Genomic DNA, 16,576 nt, shown 5'->3' with positions numbered 1-16,576 from the left:
TTGAGGTTAGAATATCAAATAATTGAGCTAGTGACTCCCAAAGGTTTGGAAACCATTTGTTATTGGGGCAGAAAGTTGATTCTTCAAAGAACGGTCGGAATTTAATGCTTATGCTCTTTGAAAATTCAAACGTACACATTTTGAAAAAAATATCGCCGCGGGAAGATTTCGCCGACCATTGAGATTGAATTATTTGGCGCATGCGCGGTTGATTTTCAAGTTTCAACAGATTATATATACATATATATATATATATATATGCCGGGACAAGCTCTTGAAACTTGAAACTTGAACGTTGAAATGCCTTTCACCTAAAATGATTCAGCATATTATTTCTATATCTGATGTGCCAATCATACAATTGTTTCGTTCAATTATAACATCGGACTGATTCTTAAAGAGCACAAAGATGAAATAAACAGGAACATGATTTTGTGTGCTCTGACTAACAGCTTCAATTTCACCGGCAACGTAAAATCAACGACCGAAGAACGCACGTTGCAAAACTCTGGCATTATCCAAGTTGAAAAAAAGGTAATTTAATGAAATCTCTACTCAAGCTTTCAGTGAAGTACTGTGATTGTTCGAGTGAAAACCCATTCTCTCGGAGCTTCCTTAGTCTGAAAAACACTTAACAATAGAAAAGACCTCAAACAACGTGTCGCTCGTATATTTGAAAGTGACGTAGAAGGCTCTTATTCGTTTCAACAATACCTAGATCCCTTTAAAAGTTGAGTGAACGCGTACGTGCGCAGCTTACCAGTCTCATACTCCCGATATGTTTTACTTACGGCCTCTCGTGCCGGCCTATTATCTTAGTACTTATAGTGTTTAGTCAATGTGACTCGCATCTCAGATGCAATCAATGATTGGTGCACGGACATCTTGATCACCAGAAATGCCGAAGTACGTGGTTTGTCCATGTGAATATAATTATCACCGTCCGCAGTATCACCACTTCAACGTGTCTCGCAGAGCTCGTTAATTTCTAATGCTGTATTAGTGTTGTGTACCTTCATTGTGAAGCAATTCATATTTGACAATATTCAAATTTTTCTTCAACTTCAATATCGTTCCAAAGAGCAAAGTGTCGATTTCTTTCCAATTGTACGAAAGTCAATATCGGTATCGATAACTATACTAAAATATTGAACTCTCGTTGATGGGGTAAACACTTCTTGGCGACCATATGATGATGGTTCTCAGCAGCGAAGGAATACGACACGGATGTATGCCTGATACGTATCTTTTTATTTCCAAACGAAGGCGTTTCAGAGGCGTCTCGACGCCCAGGCATCCCTCAATGTTTATATACGCGGCGTCTTCGCGGTTTCTCTTTGGTGCGTGTCCACTACTATACCCTGAACACATTTGCAGTCGGTGTCTAGTCGGAGCTCGAAAATAGCTACGAAGTCCTCTTATAGAGGCGGCCTCAGAAGTCCTACCATACCTTAGAGTTCGGAAATGCAGCAGACTCTTCCTTTTTACTCCCCCCCGGCTTCCTTACCGAGTGATTCAACCCCTTAACCTTGACTCATCATTCACCGAGGTGACTAACAAGTTTCCAAGATCTCCGCACTCGATAGACGTCTAGGTTAATCTTGGCGATCTTCGTGCCGAGAGGAGATCCGAGCCTCGTGAACACAGTTCCTGTTCCAATATCTCGATCAACGACATGCATAGACGGTACGTCGCGTGCGGGAAATCCGACTGCAGCCACTAAAGCTTCTCCTCCTTCTCCGCTTCCCCATCTTTCTCCTTGTGATGTATAACTTGCAATTAAGACGTATTTCATTCGGCACTGTAAGTACGGGATAGATCGCTTCGATCGAGCGGTGAAGAGTATATATCTTTAAAGGAGTCATTACGAGATGAGACGAGATGAAAGTCCCATCACTCGGTGGCACACCCACTAATTAGTCACTCCTGGAAACAAATCTCCCCTTTCTTAGCCCTCTGAAGTCTAAGTACCGGTGGACTTGTAACCCTCCCTAATCATATCGTTAGAAGAATGATTTGAAACTTCCGCGTGGCTTACTAATTTGTTTAGAAAGCACCAATTAGTATACTTACGGACCTCACACGTTCCGGCTCAACGACGTATACGTCACTATGTTTAGCCCACGGTACAGCTATCAAAGGATATTACCTCAGACATAATCCCAGGGGGGTGAAAATCGCCGAGTGTCGCCCTCGACGGCGAGCAATTGATCCAAGATCATGGTTTGCGTTTTAATTTTACTTTCATCCAAGTAATTCAATCACATCGCCGTTAAGATTAGTCAGCATGCCCGCTTTGCATTTACATTTTATTGCTATCCAAAAGTCAATCAGATACAGTTACTGTTGGAATTAGTGAAAATTAATGAATCAATTGATAAAATTATCGAACCTACTGCATGTCATGAAGATATAAAGCACAAAAAAAACACACACACACACGTGTAGCCGCCGACCAGTTACGTAAGTACAACGTCACGATCGAGTGAACCAAGGCAATGACGAAAAGCTTAAAAGTTGAGGTTTGGAACGGGGAATAATCCCACGCGGTGATACATATTTTCATGGAACGTAAATCTTGAGAGAGCGCGGGCACAAGAAACACAACGAGACCCGGCTAGCGGGACCAATTTCCTAATGATGCTGATTTACCGAGGCTATAGTGTTACGGAGCACCGCATTGGACCACCGCCACGGCTACCCCGTCTCAAACCCTCTGCCACCACGAAACGAATATTTTTACTAGTCCGTGGGGTGCGAGTACACAAACGTTTTCTACATTCTTTTGTTTCCGTTTGATCTGCGGCTCTGGTATTTAATCCCTGTCGAATCCGGGGGGTCATCGAAAAACAAGAACTATGGCTTAGGCGTATAATAATTATATAGAACTATGACCGACCACAACGGCGTCGATTTTGATTAGTAGAGCTATTAAGAAGCCCTCGATTCCAGACAGAAACACACCAATAACGTCAATTGAAGAGGAGTAGAAAATTTCCGAACCGAAATGATAGATTTATTTCGAATGGAATTCACGAGTATCTATGTACTTACTAGAAAACTAAGGTTGAGAGAAGCGTCAAAATCATCGCATGCAAACTCGTGAAAAAACAAGTTAAATATGGCTGATCGGTATCGCCGAACATAAATCCGAAGATCTGGAACTTTTTTTTTCAATTTTTTTTTTTATTTTACTATCAATTCTACAAAACTTTTGTCAAGAGATAGCTTTCCAAAATTAAGAAACTTGAACCTAAATTATGAACGACCTACTAATAGGAAACTATCCAGATAGAGTTGGGAAAATACATCCTAGCTATCCAGAGTTATAAACACATCAATCCAGTATTATTCGCAATGTCGAAAAATCTAACAGATGATGAAGTCAATTACGTAATTAATGGATACCGCAGATCTGAATTCTCAGAAGAAGCACTTATTAGTGACTACAAAAAAGGGTAAATTCCGATCGAAACTTCGCAATAAAATATTGCTTAAGAAAAATTTCTCTTCAATTGACCGTTACTCGACGAAAATTACCGATCATTGATCTGGAATTATACCATCTGAAGGGTCTCAATATGAAATTTCAACAGATCGTCACATGAAATTAATGACAAGCCAATGATGAGAATTAGGAATCAGAAAAACAAAATATACATAATCACGTGTGACAGAAGAGCATTTGCACGTTCTTATTTTCAAGAATGTACTAACACTGGAAGAGAGGAGGAATATTTCAGCTGTATTGTTTATAATAAATTTATTTAAGGATCGCATTCACTGTCCAAGATTCCTGGAAATGATACCTTTACATACCCCTGTACGTACAACCAAAACACCGCAGTTATTTCATCTACCTTCTGCGCGTACTAACTTCATCCAGTCATCTCCACTACATAGATTGTTAGTTATTTGAAATTATCTACATCAAAATAGTGATCAGGTTGACATAACAAACTCGTACAACTCCATCAGTAGCAGTGTCCTTTGCTCCATATTTGTCAATTTACGTGGTAGCTTAGACTAGTCAACGACGCTAGTAATAAGATGAGAATAGTCAATCAATTATAATGAAAAATTAATTAGCTCTATTAAATTTATCTTGAAATACTTTAATTTGGTTAATTCAGTGAAACCTAGTATTAATCTCAAATATTTTGTAAAATCTCTCTATTTACTATATATTGTAAATGTAACAATCAGTGACCCTGTTATTGGCCAATAGGCTGTTGGGTCTGTATAAATAAAAAAAAAAAAAAATCTGTTTACAGTTTTTCAACTACACAATTTTTCCAAACTTAAGGATCGTTTCAACGATCTTGGATAGTTATTAAAAGAACGCGTAGTTCTTATACTATGTCAACATTCATTGACACTTCTGACAGATAAATATGTAAAATGAATTTGACAACACGAGAATCGACAGCCAGAAAACTGTAGAATCCCTGATCATTCTTCAACATGTCTTGATCAAAATAAGTTAGACAATGCTTACGCCAAACTCGAATAAATCCCTGCAACATTTCTTTTCACTAAACTGTCTCTGACCGCGTAATTAAGCTTGGGAGAGTTAATTGTACCAGTCTATAATGACTCGATCTGTGCTGGACCGAGTGTAAATTGTTTTCATAGTGGTGGAAATAATACAACCGCGTGATATTGCTACGAGCATCAGGAGGTACATGGATATGCCTGTTTCGTAAGTTATAACTACCCTGCGTACAAGCCGAAAGGCTGGAAGTTTGTCAGTAAAGCATTGTACAGTTTATTATCTATAGTAGTTTGTTAAGAGATGAGTAACGATGTTGTAATCACCCGCGGTGTTGAACCTTGGGTGGCCTCGACTTACCGCTCTCAGTCTTGAAAATGACGAACCCTTTCGACATTCTCTCCCGCATTCTTTGGACACAGAAATCTAAACTTTCCTGCCTTAGAATCTGGTTTAGATCCAGGCAGTGATACGTGTAGGATGCTAAAATAATATGGCGCCAACAATCACGAGGTTTCTGCTTACGCTTAGACGAATGACGTCCACACGTATCCCGCGAGTCTGGCTTTTCTTCCCCGCCAAAGACGGTGTTGATTCAAACTCCGACGCTTGTGTAGAAAACTTGTGTGAGCATGGGAGCCTGGAACCCAAAGGCTATTTATATACTTTGAGTGATGCAGTTTTTACGGACAGAGACATTAGACGAAAAAATTGTGCTCATTTACTCAATTTCCTTAACGTTCACTTCAGGTTTCATCATTATCCATCAGTGACCATCAGTCGAGCAGCACAAAACTTTGCCAACTCCGCGACCTGTTCGTATACACAAAAATTTTGCTTCCCCGAGCAATGAAACGTTATTCCTCGTAACAAGCAATACCCGAGTCCTTTCTGCGGCAACTACAACCATTTACAAACGGATGCCTAGACCGAGACTTCTGTTTTACTATAAGCAAACACGGATCCGTGTCTTTCCGTCTAAACTTGCCGTATATGAAAACGAAACGTCTTGATTCTTGTGCTCCGCCCTTGGAAACATATGTTTTTCTTCCGTCGAGTCGTCACACACCATTCGCTGGTAAAATTTTTCTTATAAAAGCCGAAAGACTTCCATTACATTATATATCTTGTTGTCGAGAATCTCCTTGGGATTATCAACTGACAGAGAATCGTTGAAAACCATGATTTTATCTAGGATTCAAGACAAACGATTCAAACCACAGATCACACGATACGCAAAATTTGTCATAAAATACGTCTCACAAATTAAATAACCTTAGTAACTTTCCCCGCGTGCCCTTCCGATATGCCGATTGGTTTTTCCTTGCAAGGTGATTAAAAAAAAGGGTCCTTCCGGTTCGCTATGCCGTGGATACACAAAGAAGGGGTTGCGATACACTTGGGCCGCACAGAAAGTTCATTAGATCAGATAGTTTGTTATTACATCAGTTCATAAGCTCCTTGTAAAGTCGGTCGGTTATAGACGAGGTGCCCCCACATTCTTGGATATTTTTGAGTTCACCGTGTGTGAAAATAGAACAAATTATTTATGCTACCGGATTGACGTGAGCACCGAATATCAGAAGGATCCGTGTAGCGCGTTATCGGTAAATATACAACATTTCCGATCGGTGATCACAGGAAATTCCTAAGCAATTTTCAACACGACTTTTTAGAGAGAAAAAAAAAAAAAAAATTCCGTGACTGGCAAAGAATTCCCCGGCCTTCCGGAACCGCTTGCAAAATTCCTGGAAAACGTTTTACGGGAACACCGTGACTCAATGCATCAATATTAACTCAGCGGTTTGTCTTTCGCGTGCCAGAAGGACGCACACCTCATACGGCTCGTACCAAAAAGCCTCGCTCGTCATCCTGTGGGCGTTTACTCCAAAGAATTTTTCTTCAAGCTCTTCGATTTCTTTCGATAACACACGTTTCAACCTTTTATACCATAGAACTAGGTACTTCCGATGTGTAAGGATTCTTCCCGCTAATTTATTCGAGATCCCACTTCCCGATCAGAGTTCATGCTTAAGTTGTTACAGAACCAGTCGAAGCGGTTCCGTCTTGCCTCAAGTCGGTCCACATTGTTCCGTGTCGTAATAACGTCTGGTAACATGTTCCTGATTACTGCAAACAAGACGGCACTACAAAAGATATCTACATCTACCGGCCGTTAATACATATGTATACATGCTAGAAAGCGGCCCGGGTTCAAAGCGGCGAGAAATATCAGCTCTTCCTCGACGCGGACGTTGACTAATTTTCGCCGATTTTCACTCCAAGCTTGTGAGTCGGCCCGTCGCGTCGCAACTGGCAAGTGTTACGTCATATCTTGAGGCGCCGTAAAAGGTCGTTTGTATTGTTTAAATACAACTTTTTTATCACTCGAGCTGGAACAATTCTGTTACGCTCAAGCGAGGCGAACAAGTGAAGCACCTGATCGTAAGTAACATATCCAATGATCGAACACGATTCCCAAAGGGTAAACTTTTTTACTGGGATTTGATATTTTTTTTTGTTTTTTAACAATATTACATGTCGTTTTGCATACGTAAGTTACTTTTGTTGAAATGATAAAATGCTTGCGTCGGTAGTATCTACCCACATATCATAGCGCCAACTTTGCTGATTTATTCTGCACGTGAACCATAGTCTTCAAGATTGGCTGAACATATTTTGTTTACACGAAAGTTTATCGGATATCAACTCAGTCCATATTCACATCCAGCAGCTTGACGACGCATGGTGTTTATTTATCTAATTTTAACAGAAGATTCGCTGGATTTACCTACTACCTTCATTTGTTGGATTATTTATGAGTGAAGTACTTGAGATATTGTATAATACTTTACATTTGCTTGGATTTCAACGATGCAATATTTTATATATACATCTTTTTCTCATCGATTTACTACCGAATTGTTTCATATAAGGCAATGATTAACCATTGACATATCCGTCATGTGAAACGGTTGACTTTACTCTCAATTCGGATGAACGTTTTTATATATCAAAGTATTTACCAGGTCAGTTGTGACTTGTTGCTTGATCAAGAGGTAAGATTTAAAGAGAGTCTTGAAATGATGCCCATGATGGTGATTGTACAATTGGGCCGAGAACTTCCAAACTCACATCGTTGGTCTCGTTTGCATTATTTCTTGAAAAGACGTAGGTAGATTTCTCCACGGTATGCGTGGATGAATTTAAGTGATGGATGGAAAGAGTTTCAGCAACACTCGACATTCCATTCTCCAGAAGTTGGCGTGCATTGCATTGGGTTGGTCCTGTTCGAAGTTATTATCCTAGCGGAGGGTGGAGTTCACACGAAGGTGCGAAGAGCCCGTGAGAGCTGGTAGAGTTCCGAAACTCCACAAGGCATCGGAGAGGGACTAAGGTTTAAGCCCGATTCAACTGAGCGCGCGGGTAGAAAAATCCATCGTAAAATTTACAGCCATAAAATTAGTACATCATTGAAACTGCAAAGCGACTAGGTCTCAGACCACGTTGTAAAAGTGTAATAAGAAACATTATTGTTAGCCAGAGTTCAAAGTCTTCGAAACCGACCCGAACAGCCAGAACGGTGAAAACAAGTGCTCGTTTATCTACCGGCGAAGCAAAATTCAAATTCTGTCGAACGTTCACTATCTTTCTTTCGACGAAAGGTCCATGGGCAATGGCACAATTTTCCCACTGGCATACCCTGTGCGAGCGGTGAAATTCTCATGCGAGGAATTCGTCGCTGCCGGTTGAAAGCAATTTGGAGTTCAGAGTGTGTCGCGCGCTCGAGTCTCTTTGGTGTCTGGTTCTGAAAGCGAAGAAGAGCCCCGAAGAGTAGGTACTAGGTAGGTACCATACGTCAGGCCTCAAGGACTTTCCTGCCTACTACAACAAATCACTGAGCCAGTAGTTAACTACTGTTAGTGGACATCCACCGAGTCGAGAATAAGAAGTTGAAAACGCCATGGCCCGAGTGAAGAGGCCCTCAATCACACGTCTCGAATGAGGACTATTTGGGACGTACAGCCTGAACTGTCCCAGCTATCAGCGAGGTCGACGGACGTCGTCGTGCCTCGATCGACGGTAACATGCGACATTGCATCTTTCTTCCAAGTACCGTATCGATCATCCGGCGATACCTCGGAATGGGAATTATCCCGAAGTTGTGTGCGCATTTTCTCCAAGTTGGTACGGGGAGAACGTCCATTAGGTGGAGCCGTGAGCTGCGGACGAAAGCCGAAGGTATTCCTGTTATTGGATTATTCAATTCACACCGGGTTTAAAGTCAACTCGATCGCGATCTTTCCTTTGAACCTGTCTCGAGGCCGATTAACTACGGCGGTCGGCAGTCGAGGCAACGGCTCCTAGCAGTGCTGCTGCAGCTCTTCGTCGGAGCTACGGGGCATACCCGAGCATACAAACACGGTAGGAAACACAAACACTACCGGAGCCACGAAACTCGGATGAAACGGTTGGAAAGCTGAGGCGACGCGATGTGCCTGGCGTGAGCCGCGAGGCGCGAGCTACAAGGAGGGCGGCAAAGGGCGGCGGTCGACTCTTAGAGTCGTTTCCCACACTCATTACGTCGGCTCGGGGTCTCAAGTATGAAACTCTGGGATAGCATTCTTATGGACCGCGGGAGAGTCTAGCTGTCGTCAAAACTACATACGGACCTTTTTCGAATCGCTTCAAGATAAATGCGCCATCGACTTCTGAACGGCATAATTTGGTGTCAATCCGACACTATCTGATGTTCAACACTAGCTAATCATATCAATCTAACACTATTTGATATCAATCACACTACCGTACGTCAATATAAGACTATCTAACGTCGATATGTAACAATCCCGATGTCAATCTTACGGTACCTGATGTCTATTTGCGACACTACCTGATTGCAATCTGACAGTATTTGGTGCCAATATATCACATTTCCTGATGTCAATCTAACGCTATTTAATGTCAGTATGTAACAGTCCTCATGTCAATATGTAACAATCCCGATGTCAATCTTACACTATCTGATGCCAATGTATGACAATACCTGATTGCAATCTAACAGTATTTGGTGCAAATATATCACATTTCCTGATGTCAATCTAATAGCATTTAATGTCAATCTATGACAATACCTGATGTCAATCCATTACCATCTGATATTGATTTTTCGAATTGAACACAAGTGTTTTGTAGTCGTCGGAACCTACCGATTTTGGTCAATTTTAACACAATCGTTTCTCATAGCGAATGATAGAGTTACAGTGGTCTTATTAATTGGTTTGTTGAGAGTGTAGGTAGTTAGTACGGATTCAGCGATGTCGAAAACTCAACGTCCGGATGCTTTTGGTCTAAATTACTCTATAGTATGAAAATTCCGCTGATATTTGAAAATATTGCACGCGGCAATTGAAATGAATTTCACACACGGAGTTTAGCGAACTACGTTTTGATGCCGATATTGGAATAATTTGGTGCGTCATTCTTTTTCTTCCCAATGTATTACAAATGTGCAGATTTACACGTAGGTACGTATCGGTTGAATTTCGAAATTGAATCTTTTTATTTGACTTCCTTGTATCGAGATATTTGCTTTTACTGTAATCTTTACCATCCAATATTGCATGAAAACGCTATAAATGGACTTCGGCTTCTTTTTCAACTCCAATGAAATATAATATGTCGATATTTAACCATATCATACTTCTTCACGCTGTATCTGGGTAAATATTCATGTACATGGAATTGAGTTTCAAGAAAAGTTTGTCAATTATAGAGACGCATCGAGAATGCTATTTTTCTAGATATTCAACAAAAACCCAATGAAAAACATTTACTAGCTGCGGAAATTTTTGAATTTTCAGGAAACTCACAGTGCTTGAGGAATCCCTACTCCCGTTTTAGCACCCTTAACTATGCATAATCATTCAGCCAAATTATTAGAAAAATATCGCTTATAACCACAATCGTAATGACTTGAATTACGCGATACAATTTCAAAATTCAAAATGACGTGAGTGTATAACCAGTTTCGATTTTGGATTAACATTAATCTGTATGGTAAATTAATTCAGAGTATAATTATCTTCATTCTTGAAGTTGAAAGTGTTCGAGACAGACAAAAGTATGTAACAATATACATACATTCTGAAATTGTAATAAAATGAAAATGAAATTTTATTCCGCTTGCGAAAAAAAATTGAGATTGCTAGTTCAACGCCTGCGACTTTGTCGTATTTAGCTGGTAGCACGAACAATTCGCATGATTGTCGCGGGTTTAGCACACAATGGTTTACTGATGAATAGAAAGAGAGTAAAATTCACCGTGCATAGTTCGAACAATATTTCAGCCAGATGGAGGTGAAATATTAATTTCTATAAGGTCAGGTATTAAGATTCTGCTCATGATGAAAATCGGTTATTTCATCGAACGTTTGTAGCCTGATGATGAAACTCAAGGATCCAGGTTTCAAGCTCCCCGAATATAAATCGTCGAGCTTGAGTTAAAACTTGTCATTTTGCACTCGGTTTCCCGGTTCAGCTCCTCGAAGACAGCCGGTGTCACAACATTTAATTGCATTTCTGGTTATTTACAGACGGATCTAAGACTTGGAAAACAAGTGGTTTTTTCCCTCATATATACATATGTATTTTTTTTTTTTCAGACTGCATCCCAACCCGGAGGTGATTAATAAACAGCCGTTAACTAGTTACGGAGCTGCGGATGATATACGAATGCATTACTTACCGGTGCGATAATCCAAAGATCAACCACGCAGACCCGCGCAAGACGATCCAGGAATTTTAAACATCCACGTGCCTCGAGCATCGGAACGTGACTATCTTTGTAAATATTTGAATGTCATTAGGTATGCACGGGCTCTAAGACGTGAACCAGCAGCCGTTATCGTCAAAAATCTGATCACTACAGGCTGCTGACATTTTTTTGTCAGTTGCCGCGATCTGTCCCGACTACGAGCTTCTAACCGGTACACAGCATGTGGATCGTTTATCGCACCCACGAAAATTTGGGTACCATTCATATCCTGTAACACATATTTTGTCGTTTCCTTAACACAACCTTGCTAATGACGCAAACCACCTTACAGAGCATGTTCCAGATCAAACGTAAGATCAATACTTTCGTCTTTCGGTACCACAAAGGTTCGATACAAAGTCAGTCTGTGCTCATTGGCTTCGTGTAACACTTCCGAGTTGCGATGCCAGCCATTCAAAGAATGCCCTAAAGAATATAAAACACCTTTGAACTTCATGGTTATTATTAACACGTTGAATACCCAAGCGACGCATTAAAATTCAAATTGAGTAATCAATTTGATGGTATTAAGTTAGATTCGATTGTATCAGCAACCTACCAACTATGTTGCTGGCTATCGGCTGACTTTTTTTTGATTCCGAACATTACCATAAAATCGGAAAGTTTTTTTCGAAAAAGCGTTGATCGTATTGTTATACGCATATTTTTGCTCTGTATAAAACTTAGGCTTTAAAAGGTTTTGGTACTGCAGTGAATTCCTTTGTAAAGTATATCGGAAGCTGATCAGTTTGTTTATTGTCGATACGTATAAAGAGAAAGAATAAAGTCATTTATCAGTAAGATAAAATCGCGGTCTTCCAATTAAGAGGGATTTTAGGAACTTGGTTTTGATTTTCCCCTCGGACTCAAGCCAGAACGTTGAACGACAGTAGGAGCACCATTAATCTCGGTTTTCAGGTTGTTCTCGAGGAATGGTGAACCTGAAAGGGATTTTGTGCTCGCGGTGCACGGTATCATATACAGTCATATATAAATTATCCTGATTCATCTATAGCTACGATTCCAGCTATGTGGTCCTTCGATGTAACTGGAAAACAGAACTTGATTCACCTCGCGCGTCGATATACATATTTCTCGTTCTCTTTCTCTTTCGGTACATGTCCACCGGGCAAGATCCCCACTCTCCGTAACGGCCGAAGAATTTAGCCCTAAGCCTATCTTACATTGACGAACTTTTAATTAAACGTCGATATAAGATGGCGTTCGATCGACTCAGCGGTTCTCAACCTCCGGCAAACCCAGCAGTCTTTTTTCGAGTCTCCTCGACTCGACACCGGCTTCTTTCGTGGATATTTTCTATCGCTATGTAAAAATTGAGATTTTGATTAAGCAGTGGCGGAACTGACACCAGCCGAACGGTCGGAATCAACGTACCATCAATTTTGAGCGATTACGCCACGGCTGAGAGTCACTTGTAAACTCGGCTTGATCAGAAGCTGTTGCTGCAGTATTTAATTTAGTGGTGAAATCACGAAAACTTACGACCAATACGCTGCCTGGGTATGTGCATAAGGTTGAGAAATACCGAACCAGCTGCAACACGGTTGTCAGAACTTCCATCGTCCGCTTTCAAGGCCACCAACTGTGGGCACGGGGCCCCGTTCCTTGGAGTGCACGCGTGTGTCCCGTGCATCGCGTGTTGCCGCAATATATCCCGTGTACACTCGTCCGCAGTGATTCTGAGACCGTTAATTTTTTCGAAAAGTCAGTTACGTTGGCAACGCAAAATCAGCGAGCTATAAAACAGGCTCAAACTTCGTAAACATAACGTAACCTATGATCGTCAAATTTTTTATATTTAGGTTAGATTCTTCGGTCATAGGTTATGTAATGTTTACTAAGGTTGAGCCAAAGTTTCGCGGCTGGCCGGCGGTGGCGCTACGACCTGATTCTGCATTGCCAACGTGACCTACTGGTCCAAATAACTAGCCGTCTCAGAATCACTGGGGACAAGTATACCTGCAGCTTCCCGATGCAACCCGACAAACAAGGACGAATTTATGCGCGTTGAGCTTCCGGACATGCGTTTCGACGGCCTAGCCCTCGCAAAATTTGACCTGCAGCTCAGCTCTTGCATCAAACTTTTTGCGAACTTCTTTGTCCCCTTCTCTTTATACGCACCGCTCTGAACTATACATATCCATTCGTTCGGTGAATTTTGTCCGATGACGCGGTACCTGAGACACCCATGAATGAACCCGGACACCAATATTAGTTTGTAAAAATCATTCCACGAGCAGTCAAAGGTTTCTTCTAACGGTTATCTTGTCACCGGTGCATGGGCCGGCATTCTGAATTCAAAAAATTGTAATTGACCTCATGCCGGACTTCCAAAGTTCGAACTGAGTTGACACTACGATCAACGATCCAATTCCTAAATTGGTCTAATCCCAGATAGTTCTGGGTTAAATCGACTGTTGCAAGTGTTTTGTAATTAATTGATACTTGTGCCAAATTTTAACCCTTAAAAGCCTTAAAAGTTATCCAAAAATCACGATTTTAACTCTAATAACATAATTATTAATGACTTCGAGAAAATTGCATGATCGTGGAACGATTTTTCTAATCAAATCATCGCACCACTTGACCAATTTCGATAAATTAATGTTTGACCCAAGTGGTTTTAGGTTAAGTTGACTCAGCACTTGATGCAAATGATTTCTAATTAATTGAGATTATTGCGGTGTTGAACCTTTCAGAATCGAGGAAAAAATTGCAAAATCGCAAGTTTCAATTCTAATAATGTATTATGAAAATAACTACTAGCGAGTCACATAACCGTTGAATTATTTCTGAAATCGGATCATCGTAACATTTAACCAATCCTGATGAACTAATCGCTAAATTCGCTATTGGATTAATTCTTTTTAGATTGTCAGTTTTCTTATTGGGCTCCTCGTTTGATTACAACAATACGATTAGTCAACGTATTGTATGATTTGTTTGTAAATACTTAATCGTTACGAAAAAAGACAAACTTTTCAGGTGATTTAGGAAAATCATTCACGAATTAAATGAGTCACTTCCTTATCAAAATTGTTGCAACTATAAGCTTTTTTATTGAAGAAATGATTAAATAACGTCGTCGTTCTTGAATGTGTAACTTTATTTCTAGGTTGAGAAGGTCCGTTTCTGTCCAAATTGTACCGAATCAATCTCAATCTAAAAACATCGGTCGATCGACAAATTGGGTATCGAAAGGAGTAAATTTTGTTGCTTATTCCTGTCAAAATGCAGTGTAAATAGGGTACCAAACTCGGGTACTCGAATTGGTCCAGCGTTCGAAAATATATGTGTCACTGCTCCGCATCTTGAATCACAAGAATTTTCAAAATACATTGAAAATTTAGTCGGGTCGACAAAGAAAAGCACCGTAGAATAATATTGTTCGACCGAATTCCAGTGGTTGGAAGTGCATTATACTTATTTGTGCGTGACACGTCTTATTGTATTTCCGATCTTCGAAGAACATGTTATTACAAGAGTCTCGACACGTTGCTCAGGTCCTACCCACCCAGTCTAGTCTAGTGGTAAAATATCAAAGGAGTGTAATAACAAAACAACGGTTATACTCCTGACCGGTATATTCAATGAGTTCGGAGCCAAATTCCCTGGTAATTTGATGAGAGTAAAAAAGAATGGAGGAAGAATCCCGCAAGAATCACCGCATGTCTGCCTATTGAAAACCAAATCGGAAGAGGAAGTTGTACCTAATCACTCAATTACTGAACTACGTGCGCCGCATGCAGACTAATTGATCAATTCAGATAATTGATAATCGGACCATTTATATCCGAAGTTCTTGCATTGAGAAGCTGCGGTGCTTGGTCAAATGCACAACAGTAACGTGCGTTAGCCTCTCAATTTGCGGCAGGTGGGTAGAGCTGATTGAGTCATCCTGAATAAGACGATCAATTTATCATCGACGAAATTCGAATCGAACTCTGTTACTACCGAGAGCAATTCAATTTCAGCCATAATTCAATACCGAATAAAAACAGAGCGGAGCTGTGATTTAGTATAAAGATATTCGTATTTTACTCACTATCCAATTCCGCAATTTCACATCTTGTTTTGTTCAGTTCAACTTATGCAAGGAACATTTCACCGACTACAAACTCTCACCGTACCATTTATGACGAATTTAAATCATTCTACACCTGCGGATGAATTGCGTCCGAACACCTGAACGAAAAATAATCTAATATGTTCGTCGTGACGCGATATTTATCATTACACGCGTGATGCGTTGATCTTGTCAAGAGAAATTGAAAAAATGAGAAGAATCCACGGCGGACGGTGGCTCGCAATAAACAGAGTTCGATACTCCACGGATGGAGCCGGCGGTTCTTTTATTCTACAAACACGTTTCACTCGTACATGACAGGAGTCGAGGGAAAAGCTTTGAATAAATCACCGCCCGCCGCGACGGCACCTGACCGAAGTTGTCCTTGTCAATCGGTCGAGCATCGTGCAGAGATTTTCGAGCATGCGTGGCGCGCGCGCGATCCGCGACTATATTCACCTCACGAACTTTTCGTCCTGGTCACTGATACATTGACGTATCAGTGGTCCTGGCATTGCATCCCCATGGCAACGCCGAGATGTGAAATAACTAGGAGTGTACGATTCAACGATCAATCGTGAACTTCGATCTATTGTTTGTCAATTTATCGATCCGTCGATTCATCGAAATTTCGATCATCAATCTTTTCGATCGATCGGTATTGTCGTCACTCCGTTGTTCGTAATTGACATGTTCAGTTAATCGGTCTCTCGATCACTCGATTATCGAAAAAACAATTCAGCGATGAATCAGCGGCTCTATTAATTAAATACATCGTTATATCAAGTCTACGAGGTATCCTTATTTTTGGCACTCTGTTTTCCACCCAAAATTCTATTCCTTTGTAAACGCAGTGTCTATTTAAATGTAGAAACACATTTCTTCGAAAATATAAGATTTTTCTAGCCAATTTTCACATTCTTTCAGGTGTAAGTATAGGGAAAATAATTTTTTCATCGATAGATCAATAAGGTAACATAGTTTTCATATCTTCGAAGTTTTGATTTTGATATTGTCCGAACAGGTAAATGAGTTTTTTTCCAATGCTAAAATTAATGGATAATTTGAAGGATTTCGCAAGAAGTATACTAGTTAAAAAAAATTACACTGACCCAAAAATCCTGAAAATTTCAGGTCAAGTTTCACCGGGATGTAAGGATCCTGATTCGACGAGTGGTGT

Source organism: Neodiprion lecontei, chromosome 3 (assembly GCF_021901455.1).
Source record: "Neodiprion lecontei isolate iyNeoLeco1 chromosome 3, iyNeoLeco1.1, whole genome shotgun sequence".
Lineage (NCBI taxonomy): Eukaryota > Metazoa > Arthropoda > Insecta > Hymenoptera > Diprionidae > Neodiprion > Neodiprion lecontei.
This window is presented reverse-complemented; position numbering follows the sequence as displayed.